A 16,943-nucleotide genomic window follows, 5' to 3' on the forward strand; every position below is an offset into this window, starting at 1 on the left:
AATTCAAACATGTGCTGCTTATAAACACTTGTTTACGGTACGGCAACAATAGTTTATAATTGGTAATGGATAATTGTTGTATTAAGTGTAACCACTGATTTTTTTTTTGCAAACAAGCATATGTGACAAGCCTGCGTTAGGTTGTCTATTCAAGCAAAAACATAGAATTAGCATATTTATTGGATGACAGGAATACTTTTAACAGCAATATGTAATGCATGAAAATAAGTGTCCGTCGTGGCTTTTTTTTACATTAATGCATACTGACAAATGATTGAGTGTAAAAATGCCTTCCATAACAGCCATTAGGTTAAATGCACTGCAGAGGGGGAAAGCCTTTTATCCTCAGTTTTCTTTTAAAAGACTTAAGTGGAGTTGGCTTGTCGCATTCATGTTTTATTGTATAAATTAGAGACAAGTATTTCCATTTCAGTAACGCTCGTTCCATGTTTTTCCTTTAAATTACTGGAGAGAGCTATCCGCCATCCACACGTTGAGTGCTGCTCCTTGCTGCGTGCCGTGCTCGGACCCATCGCAGCTAGGTGGCAGCATCTGCCTGTGCGTTGCCGAAAGAAACGTCCCTGTCGACAAAGTGCTTGTGACAGGCCAGGTAGGACTGCAGTCCGCCCACGTCAAACCTCCCCGACACCTCAAACGTGTACACCGGTTTCCTAGGGTCCCAAGGCAGAGGGGGAGGGGTGGAAGGGAGGGAGGAAAGAGAATTAATCCTTGGCAGCTGTAGTTTAAGGGATAATTTGTCATGTGTGGATATTTTGTCACGTAACTCGTGTTCAGCATGCCTCTCAGGCAACTTTGAACATCACCATCCATTGATAGGATGCTAATGTAGCGTGGCGTGGCTTTTATAAAAATGGGTCTAAATTAAAGCTAAATCGTTTCTAATTTCCACAATTGTATTGTAACACTGCTTAATAGACCTGCAAATTCCTCATCTATGCTATTCCTTATCTCGGCAATCAATAGATTCCTGAATCTCGAGTCTCCAAAATAGCAAAGTGTTTTCTAGGGAGATATCAGGTTTGGCATCATTTGAGAGGAAGCAGGGATGAGTGGAAGTTGACGGGACGCACACCTTGGATACAGCCACGCCAGGAAGTTTCCAGGAGCATCGCGTGCTTCCAGAGGAGCATCCTGAAAGGTAATCGTCATGACAATTTCAACTTGTAATGCACAGTATGCGTATACTCTCGCAGAGAGAGACTCGTCAAGAGGAACCACAGATGGGAAAGGCAGCCTGGCGGTTAGCCGGTACCAAAGTCTGTGATCCCCTATATGTTTAGGCATTATTGGCAAATTAATGAGCGTTTACCTATATGGGAGGATACGAGAGCACCCAGATAAAATCCAGCTGTGTGAAGGGGCAACTACAGGTGGAGTTCACAATTGCTCTACCAGTTCTCTTGGAAAGCAAGGGTATGGCAACTCATTGCCTGTGTGAAGGGAGTTTCACAAGACGAGTGTGGTCCACCAACCATTGCCTCCACAATAACGGATTACAGACATGCGCGACAACTTGATAAAAAACTGAGCTGCTTTCGGCCATCGGTGCTCATTGCTTAAATATGGGCCACGATAGAGTGACAGAACAGATCTGTGGGCTTCTTAACTACAAGGCTACTATCACATGTGTGGAAATAGATAAGCAATAGCGTGAGCCACATGATAATTCATACAGTGCAAGAGAAAAATTGATAATTGGCAACACTATTTTTACAAACCAATTTGCAAGCACCTACAAGTACTTTGCATTCAGATATCAATGGATTGCATGAGCCTCTCACTGACTCAAGGGGTTTTTTTGTGAGGAAACTCATGGCTGGCTGGACTTTTGTGTTCAGGTTTTGGCCACGGCAATAATTTTCACCAAATGTATGATTTTTTTTCACGGTGGGGATTAGTGAAATTTGCAATGGAGATGTAGGAAAAAAAAACTTTACAGAAAGATTGTGGAATAAGGTGAGACGGTAAATATTTTTAGCAAATCCATCATATACAATTTTGAGTAAAAAGTACTGCTCACCTTCCTCTCATGTAGGAAGTCTTTCAACAATGGCAGGGCATGTTTAGAATAAACATAAAAACACGGACACTGCAACACAAAATTAGAGCATCTCTGGGTTAGCTCACAAGATTAAAATAATGTAGCATATCTGTATGTAACCTGGTGGTGCAACAATTCACCTCTGGCGATTTGATGAAATTGTCATCATTCAGGGTTGCGATTCATGTTTTCATTCGTTTTTACAATGTGGTGAATGTAGCGGCCACTATAAGCTGCATACAACATACAAATCTTAAAAACATCGAATCTTACTCGATTTGATGAACGCAACATGAGCTCACCAATCAATATCAATGAATTAATGCATCGTTAAATTGCTATTCATAACGATTCAATTACTCCAAGATGAACTAAACATTTGCCAAGACACAACTGCCCATGATATGTGATCTAGCAGCCAAGCCCAGTTTAATGTTCAGGCGTTAAAAACCTTTGTCGACTGGGTGATTAAGAAGGGTACCGAGGAACAGTCCTCGGGGAGTTTGGGTGTTTATTCATATAACTCAAGCTGTAGTCAGCTAAAATCTGGACACAATCTAGAGAGCTGATAGTGGGAGGCTGTGTCCAATACGGGGCCATCCATTTAGTACGTACGCATGGAGGGGGAAGGGGGGGTTCACCAAATTGCGTACGCTTGCGTATGGGGGGTCTACTGACAATGTACGCATAGGAAAGGGGGAGGTGAAGCCTCGATAATAATTTATCTACATTGGCCTTCAAATGAGTTAGATAGTCCGGCGGTGGACTATCTGTTTGCTTAAATACTCTCGTGAGTGATGACTTTGTTTGATGTCGTTGCATAGCCAATAACCTGACAGACTTTGTGTTTAAAGTTCTCCGCAAGAAACCCTGCAGTTTCTATTTAAAGCTTTCGTGACTGCGGGGATTCATCTTCTTGGTTCTTTTGGTAGTCACGAAGAATGGAAATAATAAAATAACAATAATAATAAAACATAATAAAATAATTCTCACGACGTTTTGGCCACAACGCAAGCAGCCGTCCTCAGGTGAAGAACAGGTCTGTCTTATCGACAGACCTGTTCTTACCGAAAGAACCAAGAAGATGAATCCCTGCAGTCACGAAAGCTTTAAATCGAAACTGCAGGGTTTCTTGCGGATAACTTTAAACACAAAGTCTGTCAGGTTATTGGCTATGCAGTGACATCAAACAAAGTCATCACTCGACAGACCTGTTCTTCACCTGAGGACGGCTGCTTGCGTTGTGGCCGAAACGTCGTGAGAATTATTTAATGTTTTATTTTTATTATTTTATTATTTCCATTCTACGTGACTTTACCGAAAGAACCAAGAAGATAAACCCTGCAGTGTTGTCACAATAGACCTGACAATAGCTGGTTGTGAACCAGTTATAACGTTGCACCATTGAAGTTTAGTGCCCATAATGCCACTGATATTTTTCCTTTCAAAGCCCACATTGACTAAAATTAATGAGATTTATATGAAAGTATATTAATAGTCCATCCTTGATCGTTTCTGCGTGGATTAAATATCGGCCATTCTATAGGATTCAGGGGAGGGGGGGGGGGTCAAGCGTACGTACACAGGTAGGGGGGTGTTAAAAGTACGCGTAGGTACAGGGAGGGGGGAGGGGTCAAGTTTTGACAGATTTTTGCGTACCTACTGAATGGATGGCCCCTCCCTACTGCCAGTGCTGTACCCAAAAGGAGTAGGCAACTTTTTAATTTAACTTCTTAGTTATTTCGGTAAAGTCACATAGAATGGAAATAATAAAATAATAAAAATAAAACATAATAAAATAATATAATAATATTTTACTTCATTATTTCCATTCTATTTGACTTTACCGAAAGAACCAAGAAGATGAATCCCTGCAGTCACGAAAGCTTTAAATCGAAATTTTTAATTTAACTTATGAACATGCATAATTGTCCGTCAAGGGCTTGGGCCATGGAATGTATCTTTTGGTGCTCAGAGTGAAAATGCACATGTGACCATTTGTCCTATGATGCACTGAGCAGGCAGCTGGTCAGCAGTGGCGTCGTGGTGGTTAGCGCACTGCACTGTGATAATGGTAAACCTGGTTTAGGTTCTTTGTAATACAAACAAATATTGTATCTAATGCTGTTCATGGCCTCTCTCTAGTTGACTCAACAAAAAATATTACCTCGTGCTTTGTGCCAACATAAATAGTAGGGAGACATTCTGTGTGACGTTGGCCTCGACAGATGCGCATTAACAGCATCCTCTTCAGAAACTTGTCCAGAAAATAAGAGGTGCCTTTGATGAAAAAAGAATAGGCTTTACCCATTTCTGAAATAACACAGGTGTTCAGATGCTCAAACATCAAATAGACACCTATTGCATGGCATCCAGTCTGCATTAACCACACATGCTTGTGGTAAAACAGACAAACATGCTTTGATAATGTACGCATTGTTCTTCAAACTAATGGGCTGACATCAACAACAGCCTCCTTTATGCCTTTGTCTCACCAGTTTTAGACCAGATAATGCCGAAGGCAAATAGCAAAAAGGAAATGCAAATATCCAAAGCATTAATAGCTCTGCTTGAGCAGTAGTTATATCTATGGGAGACTTCATCATATTGATCACGTCAAAAAGGGTCCCAAAAATATAAGAGGAGCCTTTGTCTATATTGCCGCCCTACCGCTCTCCGTGAGCTGGTTTCCTCAGCGCTGGGTTTCTCCAAGAAGGCTGTAACCTTCTGCGTCTCGTCCACCTCCAGAATGCCAAACTTAGTGGTCTCTGCACGCAGCGCACCCACCAGGCATGCACCGTCACCCTCTGGGTATGCACAGATCTACACTCTACACATTGACGTGCCAACAACAGTGCCGATTCATATTCCCAAAAGTGCAATAAAAATCAATACACAACGCATCCAAAACTACAAGGCACTAAAGGACAGCAGCTGATAACAGATTATTCTAATGATTTGATATAGATGTGTATATATATATCAAAACATATATATCAAAGCATTTATATTTGCACATCTCATTCATCAAACACAATAATCTAACAATGATTTCCTACATAAATTTAATGATAATAAATCACCTTAACTGGCTTACATACCAATTTTTTAAAATATATTTTCTACTGTAAAGTGGATATGAATTTGTTAAATGTATAACAACATCCTGCAATGTCAACTTAATGTTCCCAAATTGCATATTTACAAATAAATCAACAATTTGATAACAAGGTGACAGCCCATAAATCACATCCAATCACAAATATTGACTTCAATGAAAAATATATTCTTTGTTAGTTGGATATTTTCCATGATTTCTCACCTATTTATCAAGGAAAATATAATACACATCCAAAATACCACAACAAAATTCCAATCCATCGATATAAGTGTTTGTGTGCATAGTGGCCACACCAAGATCCGCACAGGAGTAGGACAGCACCAAGCTGCAGTCGGGCCCTCTGTGCTCCTGCAGACTCAAGAAGCGGTCGATCACGGCAGAAAGATTGAAGTCTTCATAGAAAAGCGTGTCCCTGCCACATGACAAGCAGCACATGGTCTCTGCATTCCTCGCCTGATCACCACTGATCACCACAGCATTTAAATGGGACATTGTTTCATTGTACCAGAATTAAGTTGAACTGTCCCCATACCAAAACAATCCTTTTGATTTATATAGCATCTGAATGTGACTGCATATTAAGATGCCTTACAGAAACAGTGGGCATATTTACGTGAAAGAAAGAGGCAGTTAGAGGACAATCATACATATAGTTTTGGTGATCTGTGCCTAACGCCTGACACTGAACGCCGTGTGTAACGCTGGGTAGGCTTCGTGGATTTTCATGCAATAAAAAAATTAAAGACTTATTAAAGTCATGTAGAAGGGAAATAATAAAATAATAAAAATAAAACATAATAAAATAATTCTCATGACGTTTCGGCCACAACGCAAGCAGCCGTCCTCAGGTGAAGACCAGGTCTGTCGGGGAGACAGCGTCTGAACTGCTCTCCCCGACAGACCTGGTCTTCACCTGAGGACGGCTGCTTGGGTTGTGGCCGAAACGTCGTGAGAATTATTTAATGTTTTATTTTTATTATTTTATTATTTCCATTCTACGTGACTTTACCGAAAGAACCAAGAAGATAAACCCTGCAGTGTTGTCACAACAGACCTGACGATAGCTGGTTGTGAACCAGTTATAACGTTGCACCATTGAAGTTTAGTGCCCATAATGCCACTGATATTTTTCCTTTCAAAGCCCACATTGACTAAAATTAATGAGATTCATATGAAAGTATATTAATAGTCCATCCTTGATCGTTTCTGCGTGGATTATTTTTATTATTTTATTATTTCCCTTCTACGTGACTTTACCGAAATAACCAAGAAGATGAATCCCTGCAGTCACGAAAGCTTTAAATCGAAATTTAGACTTATTAAAATTGTAAATAATTATTAGTTTGTTACAAGAAAAACAAATTTTCTCCAAAAATATATCAGTGCCACTTTTGATAAAAGCCAAGTGTGCCCATGTGTTTGTATTTTATCTTTTTTTTTGCACCATTACACAAGAATGAATAACATAAACGCCCAACTTTATCTGTGATGAATATGATGAACGCTGCACTTCCCGTTGTTAACATGCAAACCTACACGCCCCGTGCATGAACGACGGAGGCGCAGGGACAGACGTTCGATTACGTTAGAATTGATCTGCAGACGGCGGTCTTCTCGCACGGCCAGCAGCTCTATGTCGCCTTATCTCGATCCCGCAATCCCAAACAGGTGAAAGTCCGCATCGAACCGAACCCCCAGCAAGGACATCGACTTAACGACGATAGAAAATTCACGCAAAATTTCGTTTTCAATTAAGTCTTCCAGATGTAAAATTATATTTATATATAATGAACGCTTGAGAGAGAGAGAACGAGGCGATTTGGTGTTCATTCCCAGAATTGGCTTGGCCCCCACCGACACGACTTTGCCATTTGTTTTGTGACGACGACAATTTCCCATTCTCCCCGCATACGCTATCACAATCAACCAGTCGCAGGGGCAGACGTTCCATTACGTTGGTAAGCGCACAACTTTATCACATCGGAGAATTAAACCGCACAGCCGCGAAAGGCTACACAGGAGTGATACTTATTATGTCCAGAGAGAACGTTACACGACTATAATGCACGAGGCTTTAGAGGCTCGGCTGCATGTGCTCACCCCCCTATGACGATGGTGTGGTCTTCTTGCAGGCCACACTGCTCAACAACCAGCTGGAGGCAAGCGATGGCCCCCAGCCGCTCCTGAGGACACACCAGTGAAGAGGAGGATGAAACTGGTATTGTGTTCAAGTTGTAATACCAATGCAAGTGATAATATGAACCCTTTCCCAATAAAATAACTTTATCGGTACCGAGGCTCCCACAAGCCCATGAGGGAGGGCGTGTGGCACAGTTTGGCGCCAGCTATCGCAGAGTGTGGTCGTGTCGCTACAGTTCTCTGCAGTGAATACAATGTCTTTAAAAACAACGGTGCTATGCCAATTCTTGGGTCTTTCGGTAAAGTCACGTAGATAGGTTCAAAGAAAATAACAAAAAACTAAGACGTTTCGATCGCAACACAAGCGGTCATCTTCAGGAAACGGGGGGTTAGCTTCCAAGGCAAACTGCTGATAACGGGTTTGAAATGGGCGTAGCCCAAATGTCAGCAGCCAATGATAATGTGAGTGGTGGGCAGCCCAGCCCGCCGGTGGTTGGTTTTCCACCAATCAAAGGGCTGCCAGGTGAAAATTAGCATGTTAATGAGAGATTAGCATGTTAATGGTGGATGGGCGTAAAGCACAACTAACATCGGAAGGTGGTACGATGGAAACATCATAGCCAATTATGACTTAAATTGGTTGATAACGTCCTTCCAATAATTGCTCAGTTTGTACCCATCTTCTCGGTTAAAATTGTGTCTGTGTCTATATATATGGATGACTTCATGAACTAATCTTTGTTAATAGTCAATGGGCTTGCAAAGTACCTTCGTCTTGGAGAAATTAATTTCGTGTGAGCCCACCGCTTTAAAACAATGATCAGCCACGGCCGATGTATTGGTCCTACCGTGTTTCAGATCTACCTTATGTTCACGAACACGGTCCGAGACATGTCGCTTAGTTTCCCCAATGTAACTACTGCCGCAGACACAGCTTAGTTTGTAGACGCCGGGGTATTGCATGCCAGGGATCACATCCTTCACAGATGGGATTCAGATTACTGTGAAAAGGATGGCAAGTTACCATTCTTGGATGTTTTAATCAAAAAGAGACCAGATGGCTCAATGGGACACTCTGTCTACAGGAAAGCCACCCATATGGATGCCTACCTAAAACCTGACTCCCACCACCATCCATCCCAGAAGAATTCCCTCATCAAAACTCTACACCAGGGGTCCCCAACCCCTGGGCCGCGGACCGGTACCGGACCGTGGCTTGTTAGGGTCCGGGCCGCACAGCAGGTGAGAGCGGTCAGTCCGCGCGTGGCCTGCCCATGATTTTATTTACCACTTCCGTGCGTGCCTCTTTCCCGCACTGCGCACTTGTCTCAGTCACAGTTTTGGTAAGCCCACAAGCTGCTAACCCCTAGCCAAAATGAGTAAAAAACAACGTCGCTGGAAAGCTTCTTTGAAAAGGGGGAAAGACCCAATGATGAACCCCCCCCCCGGTCCGTGAAAAAATTGTCTTCCACGAAACCGGTCCCTGGTGCCAAAAAGGTTGGGGACCGCTGCTCTACACCATAGAGCTCGATGTATTTCCGACCGTCATCACCTAGCCAGTGAACTGGAACACGTACACCAAGCTCTCAAGATGAATGGATATTCAGACTACACAATCCGTAAGGCTATCACCCCAACCGTTGGGAAAGAACCATCTGAGGACCCAATAAAAACCATCACCTTGCCATACATAGCAGGGGTCACAAAACATATTTCCAAAATCATGAGCAAACACAAGATCCAGGTTCGATTTAACGCAGTACATAAAATTCGTGATCTGATCCCATCTGGGAAGGATGTGATCCCTGACATGCAATACCCCGGCGTCTACAAACTAAGCTGTGTCTGCGGCAGTAGTTACATTGGGGAAACTAAGCGACATGTCTCGGACCGTGTTCGTGAACACAAGGCAGATCTGAAACACGGTAGGACCAATACCTTGGCCGTGGCTGATCATTATTTTAATGTGGTGGGCTCACACGAAATTGATTTCTCCAAGATGAAGGTACTTTGCTAGCCCAATGGCTATCAACAAAGATTCGTTCATGAAGCCATCCATATATATAGACACAGACACAATTTTAACCGAGAAGATGGGTACAAACTGAGCAATCTTTTGGAAGGACGTTATCAACCAGTTTAAAGTCATAATTGGCTATGATGTTCCCATCGTACCACCTTCCGTTGTTATTGTGCTTTACACCCATTTCAAACTTGCGCTTTCACAGGGTTCACATGAGCACAGCCACTTTGCGCGCCGACCCGTGCGTTGCGGCGCTGCGATCTCCCATTAACATGCTAATCTCTCATTAACATGCTAATCTCTCATTAATATGCCAATCTCTCATTAACATGCTAATCTCTCATTAACATGGTAATTTTAACCTGGCAGCCCTTTGATTGGTGGAAAACCAACCACCGTCGGGTTGGGCTGCCCACCACTTGCATTATCATTGGCTGCTGACATTTGGGCTACGCCCATATCACATCCCTTATAAGCAATTTGCCTTGGAAGCTAACCCCCCTTTTCCTGAAGACGACCGCTTGTGTTGCGATCAAAACGTCGTAGTTTTTTGTAATTTTCCTTGAACCTATCTACGTGACTTTACCGAAAGACCCAAGAATATGAATTCCTGCAGTCACGAAAGCTTTAGGTGCAATGCCTCTTTAAATAAAATGAACGCTAACCACTTCGCGCGTTCTGAGATTCAGCGGTGAAAGGGACCGACACCGCAACTTGTAGACATTTCGGAATTGGAAAGGGTTAAGAGCAGATTATAATTTATGTATGAGAGGTTAATTTGTGTATATGCTAGTGGCTATAATTAAGAAAATTATAATGTTATTACTGATAACTGATATCCCTTGATATTGTGCTTATACGCAAAATAACAAGAAAGATGAGTAAGTTATCCCAAAACAAGGACTAATCTAAAGACGAAATTCACCTTAAAAATGAAAATTATTATAAATGGTGGAACTCTTTATAAGATTAATGAAAACTGGACCTGCTAAAAATATCACTTCAAAGAGTTGCAGGGAAACTGATTTTCAGTTGTGAATTATAAACTTGTAACATTTTGCTACACTTAAAGGTGCAGAACATAAGGGACTCGATGAGGGGCCATAGAACACAGAATGACTGGGATCCTCACCTCATTTTGAGTTGTGCCATCATTTACAACAGTCACGAAAGGACTGTAATCTTGTGCCCACGCCTTAAACTTAGCATGGAAGAGCTCATTCGTCTGCACACACAAACGAGAGCCTTTAGTCACAATCGCAGCATCAGCTCCAGGCCACAGGAAGCCATGTTCGCTTGCAATGATTTTCTGGATAACGGTAAATGTACGACTAAGAAATACTCAAAAGTTTACCTAATAATATGTTCATATATCAATTGTCTCCAAATGTCAGCTACCCACAAAGCTCTCACTGCCTTAAAAATATATTATGTCTGTCCCCTTTGGTCTGCAGAAGGAACACTGCTTTAAAATATAGGCATGCAATGATTCACTGTTCCCCCATCGTAATTCCATGAATTGTCACGATTCAGGATCACAACTTTATGCAACAATCAATGATATGCATGCATCTTGAGAATACGCAATCACGTATTATTTGTGCAATCAGTTGAATTTGAGTTACAAAGTGCCACACAGTAAGTCGAGATAAGAAAATAAAAGATTAAATATAAATTCACGTTTAGGGAAAACAATAAGCAACAAACATCAACAGAAGCATCCGAAGATATCAAGTACTGTAGTAGAAAGAATGTATGTTCATTAACTTGATGCGAAAGAAAGCATGCAAGAGCTTACGCATGTGTGATGTACACAGACAATGCAATACAAGATTACAGATGTTCGGCACACGAAGAACTATTCTGCTTGCATTTTAATTTTTGTCGTTGCTTTCCTCGAATTTGTTGAGTTGTTGATGGTGACACTAATAATGTGGATGAACATCAGTGCTACGTTGTTTCCATGTCGACTGGAAATTCACGCAGAAGAGCGGCAGAACTAAAACCTGCTCAGGGAGGCCCACAGGAGGATGCACTGACCACCACGTAGACGTGCTCGACATGGCGGCCACGTGCGTTGGCCTCCCCCAGTGCCTGCATCCAGTGGGAGGCTAGGGGCAGGGTCCCCACTGGCAGTAGAGGCTTGGGGCAGCCGAGCAAGTGGGAGTATACACCAGTGACGTCCGCCCGGACGTCCCGCTCCAGTCTCGTGCCGTAGCCCGCAGCCAGGACCACGGCCCTCATGCCTGCAAAGCAATTAGCCAGGGGTCAGAACTCGGTCACCTCCCGCGTAGGCTTTCGCAATCGTGCTCTTCAGCAGTGTTTTTCATCGCAAGGCCCGCGGGCCACTGGCGGCTCCTCGTGGCCTCTAGTGCGGCTCATGACGTGCGGCCTCCGGCAATACACAACCCCCATCGTGCTGTCAAACCCAATGGTTTCTAATGTGTGGTGGCCCTCACACTGATATATTTAGGGGCGAAAGTGGCTGCCCTCCCAAATGAGTGAACAAACAACACTGTTCTACAGTATAGCTATTTGATGTGTTTTCGGGTTACGTGTCAATGTCCGTTTTCCTCCACGTGCCGAAGAAGCTCCTAGGACGTGGAGAAAAATGTCAAGACATCGTACTGAACAACGCATGGAACACACAAAAAAAAAACATTTAAAAAGTGAATTTGACACGAGATAATAACGCCACCATGGTCAAGTGTGAGGTGTGCTGGGATAAGGCATGAATATGTTGTATAGCACTTCAATCGAATATGCTCGAAAATAGATGTTGGAACAATGGTGTCAAGTCACACAACCTTGCAAACAGTAAATATGAAGTTAAAATAAGTTTTGCATTTGAAATCTACACTGCTGTTGATAATTATGGAACGGTTGTAACCCTGGCTGTGAAGTTTGATTCAAGTAATCAAATCATTACATTTGGCGTTCGCATCATTTTTTTTATAGTGCACAGCTAACATAAAGGAGTCATCGTCTGCAGCAGTTTTGCAGTTGAGGGCAATGTTTCTGTTTTAGCCCAATTGAGTAATTTGTGGAATATTTTTTTCAAACTTGGACCGTGATGCTGGCACACATGGCCCATTCTTTTTCGAATACATTCAAGGGATCTTTGACGTCCACTGTGAAGCAGACGGTGTGTTAATATATTAACCACCGCAAAACACTGCAAGCGACAAACTTATTTACCACTTGGCCATGTCACAGTCTATAGAACGCTCACCTCTGTCATTCCTCACCCCCATGCCTTTCTAATCTCCTCATATTTGCACCTTTTACCTACATTTTCATCACACTCACTCATTACCCAGTTGAAATCTACAAAGCAACAATCGCCACCTACTCCAATACCTGAAAGGATCAAGAGACTCAGTGAGTTTCCTGGGTAAACAAATGTCATTATTTTGATAACTGTTGTCATGCATCAACGTTCATCCAGCAGTGGATAGATCACGGACGACAGTGATGACGGTGACATCCCTATCCTGACATGCCAGTGGGAGTGCTGTAGAATCAGAAAGTGGTCTAAATTGTATTCACAAATAAGCGCATACAAAAACGCCATTTTCAATGAAAATTTTAAAACGTAAAGAACCAACACACCACATCACGAACCCAACAGCAAGTCCCTGGCTTCGACCTCCCTCGAAGACAGTGGGTGGCACCCAACCTACACAACAGGCCACGGGCTGCGATGCGGCCACATCGCTTGACAAGTGGAATATGGGAGGGATGTGACCCCAAGTGCGATTGTGGTCACGAGTCCCAGACCGAGGAATGTATCGCATCAAACCGCATTTCGTGGGAGGTGCTTCATTTCTCCATTTAGCATCTCAGGAAGCCACGGAGTGGATAACCATATAAGACATCCCATTATAAGCTTTGCCCATCGTACGAAATAAAAAAAAAATTAATGTCAGGTCGGGCAGGGGACACCAGCAACCGCCATGCTGGTGGTCAGCACGGACGCCAGGGCACAGGGTCACAAGACCATGGTGATGGTCAGCACGGGTGCTTGGGCATGGGTCACAAGACCATGCTGGTGTTCACAGGTGCCAAGGCACGGGGTCACAAGACCATGCTGGTGTTCACAGGTGCCAAGGCACGGGGTCACAAGGTCATGCTGGTGGTCAGCACGGGTGCTTGGGCATGGGTCACAAGACCATGCTGGCTAGTACTCACAGGTGGCAAGGCACGGAGTCACAAGGTCATGCTGGTGGTTATCACAGGTGCCAGGGCATTGGGTAACATACTACTATTATTTTACCAGCTATGGCCAACTCAGCCATTTACAGCATAGCTCTTTTTCAGAAGCGATCTGGATACAAATGATAGCTCAACGAAGTGGCTTATCACGTTGAAAATTATAGCAGCAAAATACTCTAAACGCGGTGTTGTTTCTAAACGTAGGGGGAAAAAACCAGAGGACCCGGAGAAAAATCCACGTGACCACAAGGAAATGAGACACCGCAAGCTTCAAATATACAAACCTGTCAACCCCTTATCAGTGGCTACCTTATTACGGCCCAATTCAGACCTTATTGGTCACCCCGTTCCCTTATAAATCTCAACGTTCATCCTACAAAGTCCCATTACAAGGGATAAACACTATATTTCTCCCCGTATTGAAACGGCTTCCGCCATATGGACCTGACAACTCAATTTCCCTGCACAAAGAATACGCGACAAGCCGTATGGGTTGACAGGTATGAATATAGATCAGGCATCAGGGTCAGGATCGAACCCACGACCTCCTGCGTACCAGGCGAGGGTGATCACATCTCGAGGCCATGCGGGTGGCGAGTCTCGTGAAAGTGAACCGGATAAAAGGCAATCGGGCTCGTACTGGAATTAAACGTAGACACCTCTAAGTGGGACGTAAGTTCGTGTAAGAAAAAAAAAACACATGAACAGTTTTCCGTGTGTACGCGTCGTCGTTGTTGATTCAACCGCAGTGAAGAGCACGTGGGGGCAGTGCGTGTGGCAATCGCCGTCAAATGCGTGGATTTAAAGCCAGGATAAATACCTGCCGCGATCTCACCGAGTCGAAGGACGACGGTACTTCTGGCTGTTGTTGTACTGCGTGTTGGTGTGTGTATATATGTTAAATGTATTTACACAGTAACCGGAACTGTGTGCATTGCCAAGTCGCTCTTCAGGGCAAGTGGCAAAGTCACCGTCGGTGGTCGTGGCGGTGACGGCGGAGACCCCCTCGGGTGGCTGAACCTCGCTGGGTTTTTCTGTTTTGTGTCCACCACCAGCCACCACCAGCTACCACGACCACCACCACCACAAACAACCAGCACGGAGACGGAACTGGAAGAGAAGACGCGGCCCACTCGCACTCCGACAGACACGGCACCTCCGCCGTGGCCCCTGTCGGCCACGTGGCGCTAGTGCAGTGATGCCATCTGTGGGATGAATTGGCTTCTCTTTCTAATGAGAGAGACCCACCACCACCACCACCATCCGAGAAGAAACATTGGCGCGCAAGCCTCAACGACGACACAATGGCCACACGTGCAGTTCTTTTGATAGAGAGAGAAAAAAAACTGGATAGGAACCCACTGTCTGAATTGTATTCTGCAGTTTGATGATCATGATGATGGCGACATAAATGATTAAAACCTTATAACTCTGTATGGTGTGGCCGTTTCTCCAAAGTGACATTGGCACGCAGAGAACGAACATGTTTGCATATTTAACTTGCACACAAATACTGTACCGGCATACACTACATTTAGTTAGTTTTTCTTGTAAAAAAAAGAACAAGACTTGACTTCGTAAAATCACTAAAATGCTGTATGAATATCGTTCCTTATTCTGGTATTCGCAGTTTCTGCCACTCAACAGCTATGAATTCTGCCACTAACATTCTTGCAAACGTAACGAGTTCGCAAACACAACGGTTTTTGAAAACCACAACAACAGCTGTCACTTGTACAAACGTTTACTCTCCGTCAATAGCTTCCTCATCGAAATCATTCTGTCGAGACATAAGACATGCATCCCTTTTCTGAGATAACCTTCAAACCGAATCCAAGAATGGCAAAATAAATGTAACCACTGTAAATGTTCTATGATACCTCCTTTACCAGTGGCAAAATATAGTAGTAGGTTTTTACCCTTTAAACTGGTACAAAACTGACACCTTTATACAAGGCATCATGTTTGCAATAACCGCAACACAAGCAGTCAAAATGCAAACAAAAATAAACAACTCTGATAATGGTAATGAGTTGTACGCCTTTTGACATCATCTGGTCCAACACCAATGGAGACTAGGCTCTAAGGAAAGCTGTCTCGGGTGTGGACCAATCAACTTCAAGGACAGTGCATATCATTACCATTATCAGAGTTGTTTCTTTTTGTTTGCATTTTGACTGCTTGTGTTGCGGTTATTGCAAACATGATGTCTTGTATAAAGGTGTCAGTTTTGTACCAGTTTAAAGGGTAAAACCCTACTACAACAACACTGTAAATGTTGTTTCGTTCCAAACAACATTTTGCCGAGATTATTTTAATCTCCATAATATAATGTTGGGAAAAATAAATGGCCAATTAAAACAATATTAGTTAATACACAGTGCATTGATGTGCATACAAATATCCTTAAGGAAAACAGGATGGGAAAAAACATCGTTACAAACAAGCAACTGACCCCGTTACAAGCCCTCTGCTTCTTGCCATTAACCCATTGTCCTCCACCGGAGATTAAATCAGCTATTATGTTCTCAAAAACAAACGATGCACCACTCTCGGCTTTTCTCTTTGTCAGACTTTTACTCCCATATGCCATGTGGAATGCCACTTCACTTGTAAATTGGCCATATTAAAGAAAGAGACCGCAAATGCAGCATCTTTTTGGATAGTACAGTATGTTGTTACATTTTCTTGTAATCTTATGAAGCAACAATTTTCCACTTCAGCCCAAATTGGTCCCAGGGAGAATGGGACTTGTATTTGCAGGAAGTAAATTTGCAGGCAGCATATTACTAAATAAAATACATTACAGTAGTTATTTACAAACCATTGGCGAATTCAAGTATCGTAACAAAGAATGGCCCTAAGTAGGTAAAGGTTGCAAAATTGTTTAAATTAATGCACATTTTCTGTATGGAGCCCTTTAAGGTTTGTGTTCATCGTTCACCATGAGGCACATGTTCGGCTTAAAGGCCACGCTCGTCATCGTTTTAAAGGCAGAGGCATCTTTAAACAGGTTGTTAAAAGCAAAAACATTAATCTCCAAAGCAGAGCAATTTAAAATCAGAATTGAAAAGGTAATAGTAATGAACTTGATAAACGTTTTGTTCTGCAATTGACTGAATACATTCGTTTACCTTCTTTGTGCAGGGAATTTAGCCAGGCTATTTTAGTTGATAACATGGCCTAAGTACCTCTGGAAAGTTTCGGAGTTTACGTCATTATCATCCTGGATACGTATACGTCATTATTAATGAGCAATGTCCCTAAGTGGAAAGCTGGTCTGTACGTGCAGATTTTAACAAACATACAGGGATGTTCATGTGTCATACCAGTTAGCACACTGCACCCTCCGTCTTGCCTCTTTCGACCCATCAGTAGAAAGG

General features: G+C 43.0%; 1 pseudogene across 1 annotated transcript; it reads right to left on the reverse strand.

Annotated features, from left to right (window-relative positions):
- Window positions 1-162: 162 nt before the first annotated feature.
- LOC144728684 (uncharacterized) lies at window positions 163-14,765 on the reverse strand (annotated as a pseudogene). The gene is made up of 9 exons (XR_013587553.1): window positions 14,532-14,765; window positions 11,386-11,591; window positions 10,478-10,570; window positions 7,284-7,366; window positions 5,477-5,595; window positions 4,733-4,830; window positions 2,042-2,110; window positions 1,094-1,152; window positions 163-671 (listed from the first exon to the last, which is right to left on the reverse strand). The product of XR_013587553.1 is annotated as an uncharacterized LOC144728684 (transcript).
- Window positions 14,766-16,943: the final 2,178 nt, after the last annotated feature.

This window comes from Lampetra planeri, chromosome 2 (assembly GCF_965212315.1).
Source record: "Lampetra planeri chromosome 2, kcLamPlan1.2.h2, whole genome shotgun sequence".
Classification (NCBI taxonomy): domain Eukaryota; kingdom Metazoa; phylum Chordata; class Hyperoartia; order Petromyzontiformes; family Petromyzontidae; genus Lampetra; species Lampetra planeri.